Raw genomic sequence first — 16,378 nt, forward strand, 5'->3', positions numbered from 1 at the left:
CAGGTAATATCTACAGGTAATATGTACAGGTAATATGTGCAGGTAATATGTGCAGGTGATATGTACAGGTAATATGTACAGGTAACATGTACAGGTAATATGTACAGGTAACATGTACAGGTAATATGTACAGGTAATATGTACAGGTAATATGTACAGGTAATATGTGCAGGTAATATCTACAGTAATATGTACAGGTAATATGTACAGGTAATATGTGCAGGTAATATGTACAGGTAATATGTACAGGTAATATGTACAGGTAATATGTACAGGTAATATGTACAGGTAATATCTACAGGTAAGGTAATATGATCAGGTAATATCTACAGGTAATATGTACAGGTAATATCTACAGGTAACATGTACAGGTAATATGTGCAGGTAATATGTGCAGGTGATATGTACAGGTAATATGTACAGGTAACATGTACAGGTAATATGTACAGGTAACATGTACAGGTAATATGGTCAGGTAATATGTACAGGTAATATGTACAGGTAATATGTGCAGGTAATATGTGCAGGTAATATCTACAGTAATATGTACAGGTAATATGTACAGGTAATATGTACAGGTAATATGTACAGGTAATATGTGCAGGTAATATCTACAGGTAATATCTACAGGTAATATGTACAGGTAACATGTACAGGTAATATCTACAGGTAATATGTACAGGTAATATGTACAGGTAATATGATCAGGTAATATGATCAGGTAATATGTGCAGGTAATATGTACAGGTAATATGTACAGGTAATATGTACAGGTAATATCTACAGGTAATATCTACAGGTAATATGTACAGGTAACATGTGAAGGTAACATGTACAGGTAACATGTACAGGTAATATCTACAGGTAATATGTACAGGTAATATGATCAGGTAATATGTACAGGTAATATGTACAGGTAATATCTACAGGTAATATCTACAGGTAATATGTACAGGTAATATGTACAGGTAACATGTACAGGTAATATGTACAGGTAATATGTACAGGTAATATGTACAGGTAACATGTACAGGTAACATGTACAGGTAATATGTACAGGTAATATGTACAGGTAACATGTACAGGTAACATGTACAGGTAACATGTACAGGTAATATGTACAGGTAACATGTGAAGGTAACATGTGAAGGTAACATGTACAGGTAACATGTACAGGTAATATCTACAGGTAATATGTACAGGTAATATGATCAGGTAATATGATCAGGTAATATGTACAGGTAATATGTACAGGTAATATCTACAGGTAATATCTACAGGTAATATGTACAGGTAATATGTACAGGTAACATGTACAGGTAACATGTACAGGTAATATGTACAGGTAATATGTACAGGTAACATGTACAGGTAACATGTACAGGTAATATGTACAGGTAATATGTACAGGTAACATGTACAGGTAACATGTACAGGTAATATGTACAGGTAATATGTACAGGTAATATCTACAGGTAATATCTACAGGTAATATGTACAGGTAATATGTACAGGTAATATCTACAGGTAACATGTACAGGTAATATGTACAGGTAATATGTACAGGTAATATGTACAGGTAACATGTACAGGTAATATGTACAGGTAACATGTACAGGTAATATGTACAGGTAATATGTACAGGTAATATGTACAGGTAACATGTACAGGTAATATGTACAGGTAATATGTACAGGTAATATGTACAGGTAATATGTACAGGTAACATGTACAGGTAATATGTACAGGTAATATGTACAGGTAACATGTACAGGTAACATGTGCAGGTAATATGTGCAGGTAATGTCTACAGGTAATATGTACAGGTAATATGTACAGGTAATATGTGCAGGTAATATCTACAGTAATATGTACAGGTAATATGTGCAGGTAATATGTGCAGGTAATATGTACAGGTAATATGTGCAGGTAATATCTACAGGTAATATCTACAGGTAATATGTACAGGTAATATGTACAGGTAATATCTACAGGTAATATGTACAGGTAATATTTGGTTCCAGAGTTCCAAATTAAGCAGCAGCAGCTGAAAAGATGAGCTCCTACAAATATTGAAATTTAAATGTTTTTTTAGAGTAAAGTACATCGAAAAAAAATCAAAAGAAAACTGCAAACTGAATAGGAGACCAAACAAGCAGCAAACAAAGAAGAAAGGCTTTTGAAAAAGTAACAATTTTTCATAAAATTATACCGTTTTCTTAGCTAGCTAAGTTGTTTACCTGTTGCTAGGCAGTTGCTAGGGACATTCCTGAAAGAAGCTAGCTAGCTAACAAGGAGTGTCTAGTTGGCAGAAGAGAAGAAGGGACAAAGAAGGGACAAAGTGGGACAAAATAAGGACAGAAGAAAAGGGAAAGGGGACATTAAGGTGAAGCAGTCCTCTAAAGACACAAAAGACAATAATACAAGAAATAACACTTCTATTGCCTCTCCCTCTACGATACGCACTTCCGGTTTGGTTTGGAGCGAGTAGTTGCATTCTGCTTTGCTCCACAGGTAGTATTACAGGTAGTATTACATTTCATTTCATTACAGTACAACAGTTTGATTTGTTTGATCTTAGCTGGCTACATAGCCGTCTTTGTATCCAAGATAATTGTGTAGTCTAGAGTAATTGTCGAGGTTACCTAGCCAGTTAGAGGTTACCTAGCCAGCTACACTTTCAAACAAAGTCAACAACGCAGCCACTGCTAGCTAGCCTATTTCACCAGCCAGCAGTACTATATCATTTTAGTCAATAAGATTTTTTGCAACGTAAGCTTAACTTTCTGAACATTCGAGACGTGTAGTCCACTTGTCATTCCAATCTCCTTTGCATTAGCGTAGCCTCTTCTGTAGCCTGTCAACTATGTGTCTGTCTATCCCTGTTCTCTCCTCTCTGCACAGACCATACAAACGCTTCACACCGCGTGGCCGCTGCTACTCTAACCTGGTGGTCCCAGCGCGCACGACCCACGTGGAGTTCCAGGTCTCAGGCAGCCTCTGGAACTGCCGATCTGCGGCCAACAAGGCAGAGTTCATCTCAGCCTATGCTTCCCTCCAGTCCCTCGACTTCTTGGCACTGACGGAAACATGGATTACCACTGATAACACTGCTACTCCTACTGCTCTCTCCTCGTCTGCCCACGTGTTCTCGCACACCCCGAGAGCTTCTGGTCAGCGGGGTGGTGGCACTGGGATCCTCATCTCTCCCAAGTGGACATTCTCTCTTTCTCCCCTGACCCATCTGTCTATCGCCTCCTTTGAATTCCATGCTGTCACAGTTACCAGCCCTTTCAAGCTTAACATCCTTATCATTTATCGCCCTCCAGGTTCCCTTGGAGAGTTCATCAATGAGCTTGACGCCCTGATAAGTTCCTTTCCTGAGGATGGCTCACCTCTCACAGTTCTGGGTGACTTTAACCTCCCCACGTCTACCTTTGACTCATTCCTCTCTGCCTCCTTCTTTCCACTCCTCTCCTCTTTTGACCTCACCCTCTCACCTTCCCCCCCTACTCACAAGGCAGGCAATACGCTTGACCTCATCTTTACTAGATGCTGTTCTTCCACTAATCTCATTGCAACTCCCCTCCAAGTCTCCGACCACTACCTTGTATCCTTTTCCCTCTCGCTCTCATCCAACACTTCCCACACTGCCCCTACTCGGATGGTATCGCGCCGTCCCAACCTTCGCTCTCTCTCCCCCGCTACTCTCTCCTCTTCCATCCTATCATCTCTTCCCTCTGCTCAAACCTTCTCCAACCTATCTCCTGATTCTGCCTCCTCAACCCTCCTCTCCTCCCTTTCTGCATCCTTTGACTCTCTATGTCCCCTATCCTCCAGGCCGGCTCGGTCCTCCCCTCCTGCTCCGTGGCTCGACGACTCATTGCGAGCTCACAGAACAGGGCTCCGGGCAGCCGAGCGGAAATGGAGGAAAACTCGCCTCCCTGCGGACCTGGCATCCTTTCACTCCCTCCTCTCTACATTCTCCTCTTCTGTCTCTGCTGCTAAAGCCAATTTCTACCACTCTAAATTCCAAGCATCTGCCTCTAACCCTAGGAAGCTCTTTGCCACCTTCTCCTCCCTCCTGAATCCTCCTCCCCCTCCTCCCCCCTCCTCCCTCTCTGCTGATGACTTCGTCAACCATTTTGAAAAGAAGGTCGACGACATCCGATCCTCGTTTGCTAAGTCAAACGACACCGCTGGTTCTGCTCACACTGCCCTACCCTGTGCTTTGACCTCTTTCTCCCCTCTCTCTCCAGATGAAATCTCGCGTCTTGTGACGGCCGGCCGCCCAACAACCTGCCCGCTTGACCCTATCCCCTCCTCTCTTCTCCAGACCATTTCCGGAGACCTTCTCCCTTACCTCACCTCGCTCATCAACTCATCCTTGACCGCTGGCTACGTCCCTTCCGTCTTCAAGAGAGCGAGAGTTGCACCCCTTCTGAAAAAACCTACACTCGATCCCTCCGATGTCAACAACTACAGACCAGTATCCCTTCTTTCTTTTCTCTCCAAAACTCTTGAACGTGCCGTCCTTGGCCAGCTCTCCTGCTATCTCTCTCAGAATGACCTTCTTGATCCAAATCAGTCAGGTTTCAAGACTAGTCATTCAACTGAGACTGCTCTTCTCTGTGTCACGGAGGCGCTCCGCACTGCTAAAGCTAACTCTCTCTCCTCTGCTCTCATCCTTCTAGACCTATCGGCTGCCTTTGATACTGTGAACCATCAGATCCTCCTCTCCACCCTCTCCGAGCTGGGCATCTCCGGCGCGGCCCACGCTTGGATTGCGTCCTACCTGACAGGTCGCTCCTACCAGGTGGCGTGGCGAGAATCTGTCTCCGCACCACGTGCTCTCACCACTGGTGTCCCCCAGGGCTCTGTTCTAGGCCCTCTCCTATTCTCGCTATACACCAAGTCACTTGGCTCTGTCATATCCTCACATGGTCTCTCCTATCATTGCTATGCAGACGACACACAATTAATCTTCTCCTTTCCCCCCTCTGATAACCAGGTGGTGAATCGCATCTCTGCATGTCTGGCAGACATATCAGTGTGGATGACGGATCACCACCTCAAGCTGAACCTCGGCAAGACGGAGCTGCTCTTCCTCCCGGGGAAGGACTGCCCGTTCCATGATCTCGCCATCACGGTTGACAACTCCATTGTGTCCTCCTCCCAGAGTGCTAAGAACCTTGGCGTGATCCTGGACAACACCCTGTCATTCTCAACTAACATCAAGGCGGTGACCCGTTCCTGTAGGTTCATGCTCTACAACATTCGCAGAGTACGACCCTGCCTCACGCAGGAAGCGGCGCAGGTCCTAATCCAGGCACTTGTCATCTCCCGTCTGGATTACTGCAACTCGCTGTTGGCTGGGCTCCCTGCCTGTGCCATTAAACCCCTACAACTCATCCAGAACGCCGCAGCCCGTCTGGTGTTCAACTTTCCCAAGTTCTCTCACGTCACCCCGCTCCTCCGCTCTCTCCACTGGCTTCCAGTTGAAGCTCGCATCCGTTACAAGACCATGGTGCTTGCCTACGGAGCTGTGAGGGGAACGGCACCTCCGTACCTTCAGGCTCTGATCAGGCCCTACACCCAAACAAGGGCACTGCGTTCATCCACCTCTGGCCTGCTCGCCTCCCTACCTCTGAGGAAGTACAGTTCCCGCTCAGCCCAGTCAAAACTGTTCGCTGCTCTGGCACCCCAATGGTGGAACAAACTCCCTCACGACGCCAGGTCAGCGGAGTCAATCACCACCTTCCGGAGACACCTGAAACCCCACCTCTTTAAGGAATACCTAGGATAGGATAAAGTAATCCTTCTAACCCCCCCCCCTTAAAAGAGTTAGATGCACTATTGTAAAGTGGTTGTTCCACTGGATATCATAAGGTGAATGCACCAATTTGTAAGTCGCTCTGGATAAGAGCGTCTGCTAAATGACTTAAATGTAATGTAAATGTAATATGTACAGGTAATATGTACAGGTAATATGTACAGGTAACATGTACAGGTAATATGTACAGGTAATATGTACAGGTAATATGTACGAGGTAATATGTGCAGGTAATATGATCAGGTAATATGTGCAGGTAATATGTACAGGTAATATGTGCAGGTAATATGTACAGGTAATATGTACAGGTAATATGTACGAGGTAATATGTGCAGGTAATATGATCAGGTAATATGTGCAGGTAATATGTACAGGTAATATGTGCAGGTAATATGTGCAGGTAATATGTACAGGTAATATGTAGGAGGTAATATGTACGAGGTAATATGTACAGGTAATATGTGCAGGTAATATGTACGAGGTAATATGTACAGGTAATATGTGCAGGTAATATCTACAGGTAATATCTACAGGTAATATGTGCAGGTAATATGTGCAGGTAATATGTGCAGGTAATATGTACAGGTAATATCTACAGGTAATATGTACAGGTAATATGTACAGGTAATATGTACAGGTAATATGTACAGGTAATATGTACGAGGTAATATGTGCAGGTAATATGATCAGGTAATATGTGCAGGTAATATGTACAGGTAATATGTGCAGGTAATATGTACAGGTAATATGTACAGGTAATATGTACGAGGTAATATGTGCAGGTAATATGATCAGGTAATATGTGCAGGTAATATGTACAGGTAATATGTGCAGGTAATATGTGCAGGTAATATGTACAGGTAATATGTAGGAGGTAATATGTAGGAGGTAATATGTGCAGGTAATATGTACAGGTAATATGTACAGGTAATATGTACAGGTAATATCTACAGGTAATATCTACAGGTAATATGTACAGGTAACATGTGAAGGTAACATGTACAGGTAACATCTACAGGTAATATCTACAGGTAATATCTACAGGTAATATGATCAGGTAATATGATCAGGTAATATGATCAGGTAATATGTACAGGTAATATGTACAGGTAATATGTACAGGTAACATGTACAGGTAACATGTACAGGTAACATGTACAGGTAATATGTACAGGTAATATGTACAGGTAACATGTACAGGTAACATGTACAGGTAACATGTACAGGTAACATGTACAGGTAATATGTACAGGTAATATGTACAGGTAATATCTACAGGTAATATGTACAGGTAATATGTACAGGTAATATCTACAGGTAATATCTACAGGTAACATGTACAGGTAATATGTACAGGTAACATGTACAGGTAATATGTACAGGTAATATGTACAGGTAACATGTACAGGTAACATGTACAGGTAATATGTACAGGTAATATGTACAGGTAATATGTACAGGTAACATGTACAGGTAATATGTACAGGTAATATGTACAGGTAACATGTACAGGTAATATGTGCAGGTAATATGTGCAGGTAATATGTACAGGTAATATGTACAGGTAATATGTGCAGGTAATATGTACAGGTAATATGTGCAGGTAATATGTACAGGTAATATGTACAGGTAATATGTACAGGTAATATGTGCAGGTAATATCTACAGGTAATATGTGCAGGTAATATGTGCAGGTAATATGTACAGGTAATATGTACAGGTAATATCTACAGGTAATATGTGCAGGTAATATGTACAGGTAATATGTACAGGTAATACGTACAGGTAATACGTACAGGTAATATCTACAGGTAATACGTACAGGTAATACGTACAGGTAATACGTACAGGTAATATGTACAGGTAATATGTGCAGGTAATATGTACAGGTAATATGTACAGGTAATATCTACAGGTAATATGTGCAGGTAATATGCGCAGGTAATATGCACAGGTAATATGTACAGGTAATATGTACAGGTAATATCTACAGGTAATATGCGCAGGTAATATGCGCGGGTAATATGCGCGGGTAATATGCACGGGTAATATCTACAGGTAATATGCGCAGGTAATATGCGCAGGTAATATGCGCAGGTAATATGCGCAGGTAATATGTGCAGGTAATATGTACAGGTAATGCGTACAGGTAATATCTACAGTTAATACGTACAGGTAATACGTACAGGTAATATGTGCAGGTAATATGTACAGGTAATATGTACAGGTAATATGTGCAGGTAATATGTACAGGTAATATGTGCAGGTAATATGTACAGGTAATATGTACAGGTAATATGTGCAGGTAATATGTACAGGTAATATCTACAGGTAATATCTACAGGTAATATGTACAGGTAATATGTACAGGTAATATGTGCAGGTAATATGTACAGGTAATATGTACAGGTAATATCTACAGGTAATATGTACAGGTAATATCTACAGGTAATATGTACAGGTAATATGTGCAGGTAATATGTGCAGGTAATATGTACAGGTAATATGTACAGGTAATATGTACAGGTAATATCTACAGGTAATATGTGCAGGTAATATGCGCAGGTAATATGCGCAGGTAATATGTACAGGTAATATGTGCAGGTAATATGCGCAGGTAAATTGCGCAGGTAATATGTGCAGGTAATATGTACAGGTAATATATGCATGTAGGCGGTGGCGATCCGTCATTCAGGGTGGATTTTGAGCCCCACATTTTAAGCAAATTTTTTTTGCCTGTTTTTCATGTTATTTTGGAATTAATATGTGTCATATATCAGTTTGCAAAAATAAGTTAATAAAGCCGCATACAAACATGGGTCTCTTTTTTGTTTTCTTGAGTAAGGCAGCTCCAAAATGCAGGTGCAGTTCAGTGCTTTATGTGGTTGTGGGGCAGCCAGCGGAAAATATGTAGCATAGGGGTTGGTAATGTTCTCTAGTTGCGCCGTGATTGGCTCAGTGTTCTGTCACTCATGGGGCGAATACGTCACCGCCAAATCTAAGGGTAGAGCAACATTGGCCATGCTATCAATCCAGCATGAATTCTGCCGTGCTCAAAACAACTGTTAACTCGGATCTGGGAAATCTGACTTCAGCGAGTTCAAGACAACTGGGAACTCGGGAAAAAAATGACCTCCGACTGGGAAAATACGCTTTGAACGGTCATCCAACTCTGAATTATAAATCGGGAACTCGGGCCTCTTTCTAGATCTACGACCTTAAGATCACTGATGTTATCATCATTCGACCTTGTTTTTTTCAGAGTTCCCAGTTGTCTGAAAGCACCATAAATTCAGAAAATACCAGACTTTGATGACATGAAGGACCGCCGCACCACCTTCCTGCCCCCCCCCCCAAAAAAATGTGTTTGCCCCACCAAGATGTATATGCTAAAATCGCCACTGCATGTAGGTAGGGGTAAAGGTGACTAGGCAATCCGGATAGATGATAAACAGAGTCGCGTATGCGAAGAGTGTTAGTGTGTCTAATGTGTGAGTGTGTGTTGCGTTCGTAAAGGCCTTAATGGGTGCGTTCGTAAATTCACTCTGGCTATCTACTCCGATTTCAGAGCCCTCTCCTCTGCGGGTGCCAGAGCGCAGAATAACTGTGGAATTTACAAACGCTCAAAACCCCTTGAATATGACAAGTGACAGTAAACCTCGGCAAAAATCATAATTAAATTGTTGCCAGCAGCAACGTTACAGTCACCAACGCTCTGGATAACATGAAACAGCCTAATCAGCTCTGTTTGGGGTTCTCTCATTTGTGTCTGGAAGTAGCTAGCAAGCTAGCCAACCTTAGCTAGTAAACGTGGGTGCTTGACTGCTGTTGTGAGGTCAGAACGCTCAGATCAACCCGGAATTTACTCCTCGGCCAGAGCGTCCAGTGTGCGCTCTGAACACTCCGCGAGCAAAAACTGAATTTACGAACGGACAATCTGACAACGCTCTGAATTTACGAACGCCCAGAGCGCACTCTGGTACTCCAGACTGAATTTACGAACACACCCAATATGTTTGAATTTTGTCACTATTTCTATTTAATGTTGGATCTTCTCTTTAACTCCGCATTATTGGTATAGGAACCGTAAGTAAGCATTTCACTGTCAGTCTACACCTGTTGTTTACGAAGCATCTGACAAATACAATATGACTTGATTTAATCTCAGCTACAATTATTTTCTTGATAACTACTAGTTATAACCTGGTAATAACCTATGGCTCAATGTTAATAACTCACCCATGGGGTACTCAAACTAGGTGGTAATCTATCAACTTCAAATAAAAGCTTCGGGTGGATGTTGCCTAACCATAATACCTAACCATAACCTTTTAAAACTTCCAGCAGAAAACACTGATAGCCAGGCAGAGCCACCTTAAGCCCACCTATAGACCTGTGGCGTCCTCTAGTGGCGAAAATAAGGACGTGAATAAAGTGGGCGGGGACAAAACTGGTAAGGATAGGAAGAAAAAAATTACATTGCACAAATTCAAACGCTTTTCCTGGAAATTCTACGGAACCCGCCACAACTTCACCACATGACATTTCAGAAAGAAAATGCGACACTCCTTCCCCGAACACTGGAAGGCCCAGATTTCATTCAATGGCCGCGGTTACTTAACCATTATTTAATTAAATATCACAGACAGGACATTTTGGACCCTGGCACTACCGAGAAAGATACAACTTCAAGCCACATGTAGGTTTTGATCACGTTTTAGTAGAGTAAAAAGGTTGAACCGAAAGCAGCACACCAGCCCGTCACTAGGCGATTACAACATCGCCTACTCATACTAGGTTCCCGTAAACCCATCTTTATTGTAACCAGATGACCATATTGTAAACACTTTCGATATTACTAATTCTGAAAGGATAAAACACAGCTGGTAGAAACACAACATGCAAAATGCGTTTGCTACTTTTCCTAAAGCCTACGTCTTTGTAGTTTTAGGCTACGATTAGGAAACTTCTCATCTACCTTGTTACGTTGTAGTAGCCTGTGTACTAAATGTTTGGAACAATGCATCCTAATTAAGAGATGATTATGCGCGTTCCATTGGTTACAATCATTGGACATAGCATACCAGTAGCCTATAAAGTAGGCATTAACTCAATACCATTCGTTCTAGATCTAATTTTGGCTAAACATTCTCTGCTACGGCCAATTCTGGTTAATTATGCAACATTATAAGCCTGTGTTAATTAGTCTATATCAGTAAAATCGTTTTCATCTTACCTGTTTGTGCATGCTGCTTTCTCATGGGAGGTACCGTTGCTGCACACTGTAACAGAAAAAAAACGTCGTAACACATCTTCTTTCCACACGAATGACGTTCGTTCAGCCACGTAGCCTCCCAAAACCGTTTCCAAAATTAAGTAATAGCTGAATAATGTGTCAAAAATCCTTACTCCATTTAGAAAATGTCGGCTTGCAGAAACTGTACACGCAGATACATTAGGAAATCGTTGCTTGGGAGAGATGAGAGCATTTAGAGAATCAGCCATGGGCATGGCATAACGATTAGTCTCGTGTTGCACAATTTCAAAACTGTACAGTAATCTCTAATCTTGCATATCGTCTTCCAAAATGAATGTCCAGCCGTCTCGCAGAAGAATTGAACATTCCTTTTCAAAATCGCCAAGCCAAGTACGTAGCAGCTACAACCGCCGGTATAGGCTATGCGTGCACCGCGGGCGGGTTTGCCACACGCATGTTCAATCCAAACACGCCTTTAGATATCAATATATTTTAGAAGGACACCAGGACCAAAGCGGCGATGGGTTACCAAGAAATTGCGCAGTTCTTAATCAATTGAAACGCATACTGTTTCCTCAACTCTTCTCTGTTGTAAGGGCTCTTATCTCCTCCTCCCTCTCTCTCGCTCTCTCTCTCTTTCCCTCTCATGCAGGTTTATTTTTGGTGGACGAGTCTTGGACATAAACTGCCAGCCTTATTACTCACTGGCAAACACACACTGTATGGCTTGCTGAAATGCCCTTAGCGCTCTATTCTTCAGGGCACAAATTACCCTGATTTTTCCATTATTTGAGGGTTTGATCAATAATTTCGGCTATAATTTCAGTAGGACATAGTTAATGCAAGTCCATAAGGGGCACTTGGGATTTATAAAGTAATTTTATATAGTGATGTTTTTCTAATAATGATGTCCTTTAGATAACAGGCCAGTTCACCACTATGGATAATACAGTTAGTTAACTATCAAGGGTTAGCACATTGGATTTTACAAAACATTTTTCTAGGAATAGTGGATCTCGTTTTACAGCATTTAATTGAATAAGCAGACGAGAAAGGTTTGCTTCCAACAGAAAATGCCTCCTACAAATACCAGAGGACTTCTGTAAAAGACAAGACAAGTTGAAGTTATATATATTTTTTTACTATTGACCCTTTGAGACACACACACACACACCTCTTCTTCAGAAAGTGTGACGCACAATAATGACTACATGTTACGTTGAGAGTTGTCTCATCTCAAATTAAAAATACTTTTCTCGCTTTCAACAAACAAGACTGAGCCAACACTTTCCCTTACAACACTGCCTCAGAAGAACTTAAAAGCTTATTTGAATTCAGCATGTTGCTATGAGCTCCCGAACAGCAACTGGTAGCACACACACACATACACACACACACACACACAGACCAGACCTGGGCCACATAAAGAGGCCCTTAACGGTCTCTCTGTCTCTTTCAGAAGACATTCCCGCCTGAATACGGCCTTGAACTGGAGGGAGGCACTCCCTCCCTCCTTTACAAGCGTTTATTCTGTTTCACTCTTTCTCCCCAGTCCCCTCTCTTGTTTTCCCCTCCTTTGAATAACTTTGTGTTGAAGTCTTTTACAGTGTGTGTGTGTGTCTGTGTGTGTCTAGAGTGAGTACTCGCTCTGCAAATGTCTCTGATTTAGTTCATTAGAATGCCCCGCCTACTTCCACTTTGAGAAAATGTGTTAGCATAAATATTTCCATCTCACCTCGTTAAGCACATTGTGTTTGTGTGTGTGTGTGTGTATGTGTATGCACACAGTATGCCATCCTGACATAAAATGTGCCAATCAGACATTTCAGCACTTTGCCAATCCTACAAACACAGGAAGTTGAAGCATACACACACAGCAGGGGTTTTTCTGTATCAAACAGGGGCTTAGGTGGTGGGTGTGGCAGAGGGCGTGGCGATGGGAGCAGTCGCCGCTGGATTTGAGAGAACAATTTAGAGGTCTCCCATCTTGGCGGTGAATATACATTTTTTTATATATTTAAACCAATATCCTGCAATTCTACACGTTTCCCCATGAAGCTGAGAGAAATTGTTTAATTTTTAAAGCAAATGTCCTGCAATTCTATGCATTCTGCCATGGAGCTGAGAGAAAATGCAATTATATGCATTTTGCCATGGCTAATGCTGTGTTATTTTGCTGAAAAGTAATAACAAAATCAATACTGCTAAATGAATTGTTTTTTTGGAATTTTAAATTCTCCCTGACTATCTTTTATTTTGGGGATTGTTCATTCTCAAAGATGATATTATTTAAAATATATATTTTCTCTACTTTCTATCAAGGTTTTAGTCATTTAAGTTCACACTGAAAGTGTTTTTCCATCCCAAAAAATAAATAATAATATATAGACATTAGGGCTTGTACTCCTTCTTGATCTTCCTTAGTGACATCTGGATGTTGTGAATGTCTCTGTGTGTTACTGTGTCTTCTGTGTGAAATGTTGTTTACCTGTGCAGGATTATATATATAAATTCACACACACAGTTCCAGTCAAATGTTTGGACACACCTACTCATTCAAGGGTTTTTATTTATTTATTAGTATTTTCAACATTATAGAATAATAGTGAAGACATCAAAACTATGAAATAACACATATGGAATCATGTAATAATCAAAAAAGTGTTAAACAAATGAAAATATATTTTAGATTCTTCAAAGTAGCCAACCTTCGCCTTGATGATAGCTTTGCACACTTTTGGCATTCTCTCAACCAGCTTCACCTGGAATGCTTTTCCAACAGTCTTGAAGGAGCTCCCACATATGCTGAGTAATTGTTGGCTGCTTTAACTCCACTCTGCGGTCCAACTCATCCCAAACCATCTCAATTTGGTTGAGGTTGGGTGATTGTGGAGGCCAGGTCATCTGATGCAGCACTCCATCACTCTCCTTCTCGGTCAAATAGCCCTTACACAGCCTGTGTTGGGTCATTGTCCTGTTGAAAAACAAATGATTGTCCCACTAAGCGCATACGAAATGGGATGGCGTATCTCTGTAGAATGCTGTGGTAACCATGCTGGTTAAGTGTGCCTTGAATTCTAAATAAATCACTGACGTTGTCACCATCACACCTCCTCTTCCATGCGTCACAGTGGGAACCACACATGCAGAGAACATCCGTTCACCTACTCTCCGTCTCACAAAGTCACAATGGTTGGAACCAAAAATCTCAAATTTGGACTTATCAGACCATAGGACAGATTTCCACTGGTCTAATGTCCATTTATCGTGTTTCTTGGCCCAAGCAAGTCTCTTCTTCTTATTGGTGTCCTTTAGTAGTGGTTTCTTTGCAGCAATTTGACCATGAAGGCCTGATTCACACAGTCTCCTCTGAACAGTTGATGTTGAGATGTGTCTGTTACTTGAACTCTGTGAGATCCAGTTTCATCATAGCGCTTGATGATTTTTGCAACTGCACTTGAAGAAACTTTAAAAGTTCTTGAAATTTTCCTGATTGACTGACCTTCATGTCTTAAAGTAATGATGGACTGTCGTTTCTCTTTGCTTATTTGAGCTGTTCTTGCCATAATATGGACTTGGGTCTTTTATTCAAATAGGGCTATCTTCTGTATACCACCACTACCTTGTAACAACACAACTGATTGGTTGAAACGCATTAAGAAGGGGAAAAAAATCCACAAATTAACATTTAACAAGGCACACCTGTTAATTGAAATGCATTTTGGTTAATACCTCATGAAGCTGGTTGAAAGAATACCAAGACTGTGCAAAGCTGTCATCAAGGCAAAGGGTGGCTACTTTAAAGAGTCTCAAATATAAAATATATTTTGATTTGTTTAACACTTTTTTGGTTACTACATAATTCCATATGTGTTATTTCATAGTTTTGATGTCTTCACTATTATTCTACAATGTAGAAAAAAGTAAAAATAAAGAAAAACCCTGGAATGAGTAGGTGTGTCCAAACTTTGGACTGGTACTGTATATATATATATATATATATATATATATATATATATATATATATATATATATATACACACACATATAATGTATTTCAATGGCAAAAAAATCCCTGCACAGGTAAACAACATTTCACACAGAAGACACAGTAACACACAGAGACATTCACAACATCCAGATGTTACTAAGGAAGATCAAGAAGGAGTACAAGCCCCTAGAGTTCTCATGACACATTCATTCATAGTCTGGGAGTGCTCTTTTGGCAATCAGTGGCTTCATCATTATCAAGCATGTTGTCCAAACCCATTCCATGTCTTTGCAACGTGCTACTGCTTAATGATGAGTCTTTACTTAACCTAACATACAGGCATAGAAGGATTTTGCTTGCCAGACTAACAGCAGCCAAGAAAATGGTTGCCTTACGATACGATGGCAAGCCCCACACACTCTGCCACACCAGCAATGGATATCCTCATTCCTGGTCATAGCTCAACTTGAATGACCAATCTCTTGAATGAATGGCGCAAAGTCAGACAATGTTAATATGGACTACAACACTTGACAGTTCAAAATCACTTCTTTGATATACAGTGCCTTCGGAAAGTATTCAGACCCCTTGACCTTTTCCACATTTTGTTACGTTGCAGCCTTATTCTAAAATGTATTCATTTGTTCCCCCCATCAATCTACACACAATACCCTATAATGACAAAGAAAAAACATTTTATTTTGAAATTGTTGCTAATTTATAAAAAATAAATAATGAAATATTACATTTACATAAGTATTCAGACCCTTTACTCAGTACTTTGTTGAAGCACCTTTGGCAGTGATTACAGCCTCGAGTCTTCTTGGGTATGACGCTAAAAGCTTGGCAGACCTGTATTTGGGGAGTTTCTCCCATTCTTCTCTGCAGATCCTCTCAAGCTCTGTCAGGTTGGATGGGGAACGTTGATGCACAGCTATTTTCAGGTCTCTCTAAAGATGTTAGATCGGGTTCAAGTCGGGCTCTGGCTGGGTCACTCAAGGACAATCAGAGGCTTGTCCCGAAGCCACTCTTGCGTTGTCTTGGCTGGGTACTTAGGGTCATTGTCCTGTTGGAAGGTGAACCTTCGACCCCCAGTCGGAGGTCCTGAGCGCTCTGGAGCAGGTTTTCATCAAGGATGTCTCTGTACTTTGCTCTGTTCATCTTTGCCTCGATCCTGACTAGTCTCCCAGTCCCTGCCTCTGAAAAACATCCCCACAGCATGATGCTTCCACCACCATGCTTCACCGTAGGGATGGTGCAAGGTTTCCTCCAGACGTGACGCTTGGCATTCAGGCCA

At 41.3% G+C, this 16,378-nt stretch overlaps 1 protein-coding gene across 2 annotated transcripts in view; it reads right to left on the reverse strand.

Moving 5' to 3' along the window:
* LOC139534451 (lysine-specific demethylase 6B-like) overlaps positions 1 to 11,719 on the reverse strand; it is a 165,273-nt gene extending 153,554 nt beyond the window's left edge. For both annotated transcript variants that reach the window (XM_071333614.1, XM_071333609.1), the window contains exon 1: positions 11,070 to 11,719. The gene's annotated coding sequence lies outside the window, so the exon portion shown is untranslated. The remainder of the gene's footprint in view (positions 1 to 11,069) is intronic.
* Between the last annotated feature and the right edge of the window lie 4,659 nt (positions 11,720 to 16,378).

The sequence above is a fragment of the Salvelinus alpinus genome, chromosome 11 (genome assembly GCF_045679555.1).
Source record: "Salvelinus alpinus chromosome 11, SLU_Salpinus.1, whole genome shotgun sequence".
NCBI classification, from domain to species: Eukaryota; Metazoa; Chordata; class Actinopteri; order Salmoniformes; family Salmonidae; genus Salvelinus; species Salvelinus alpinus.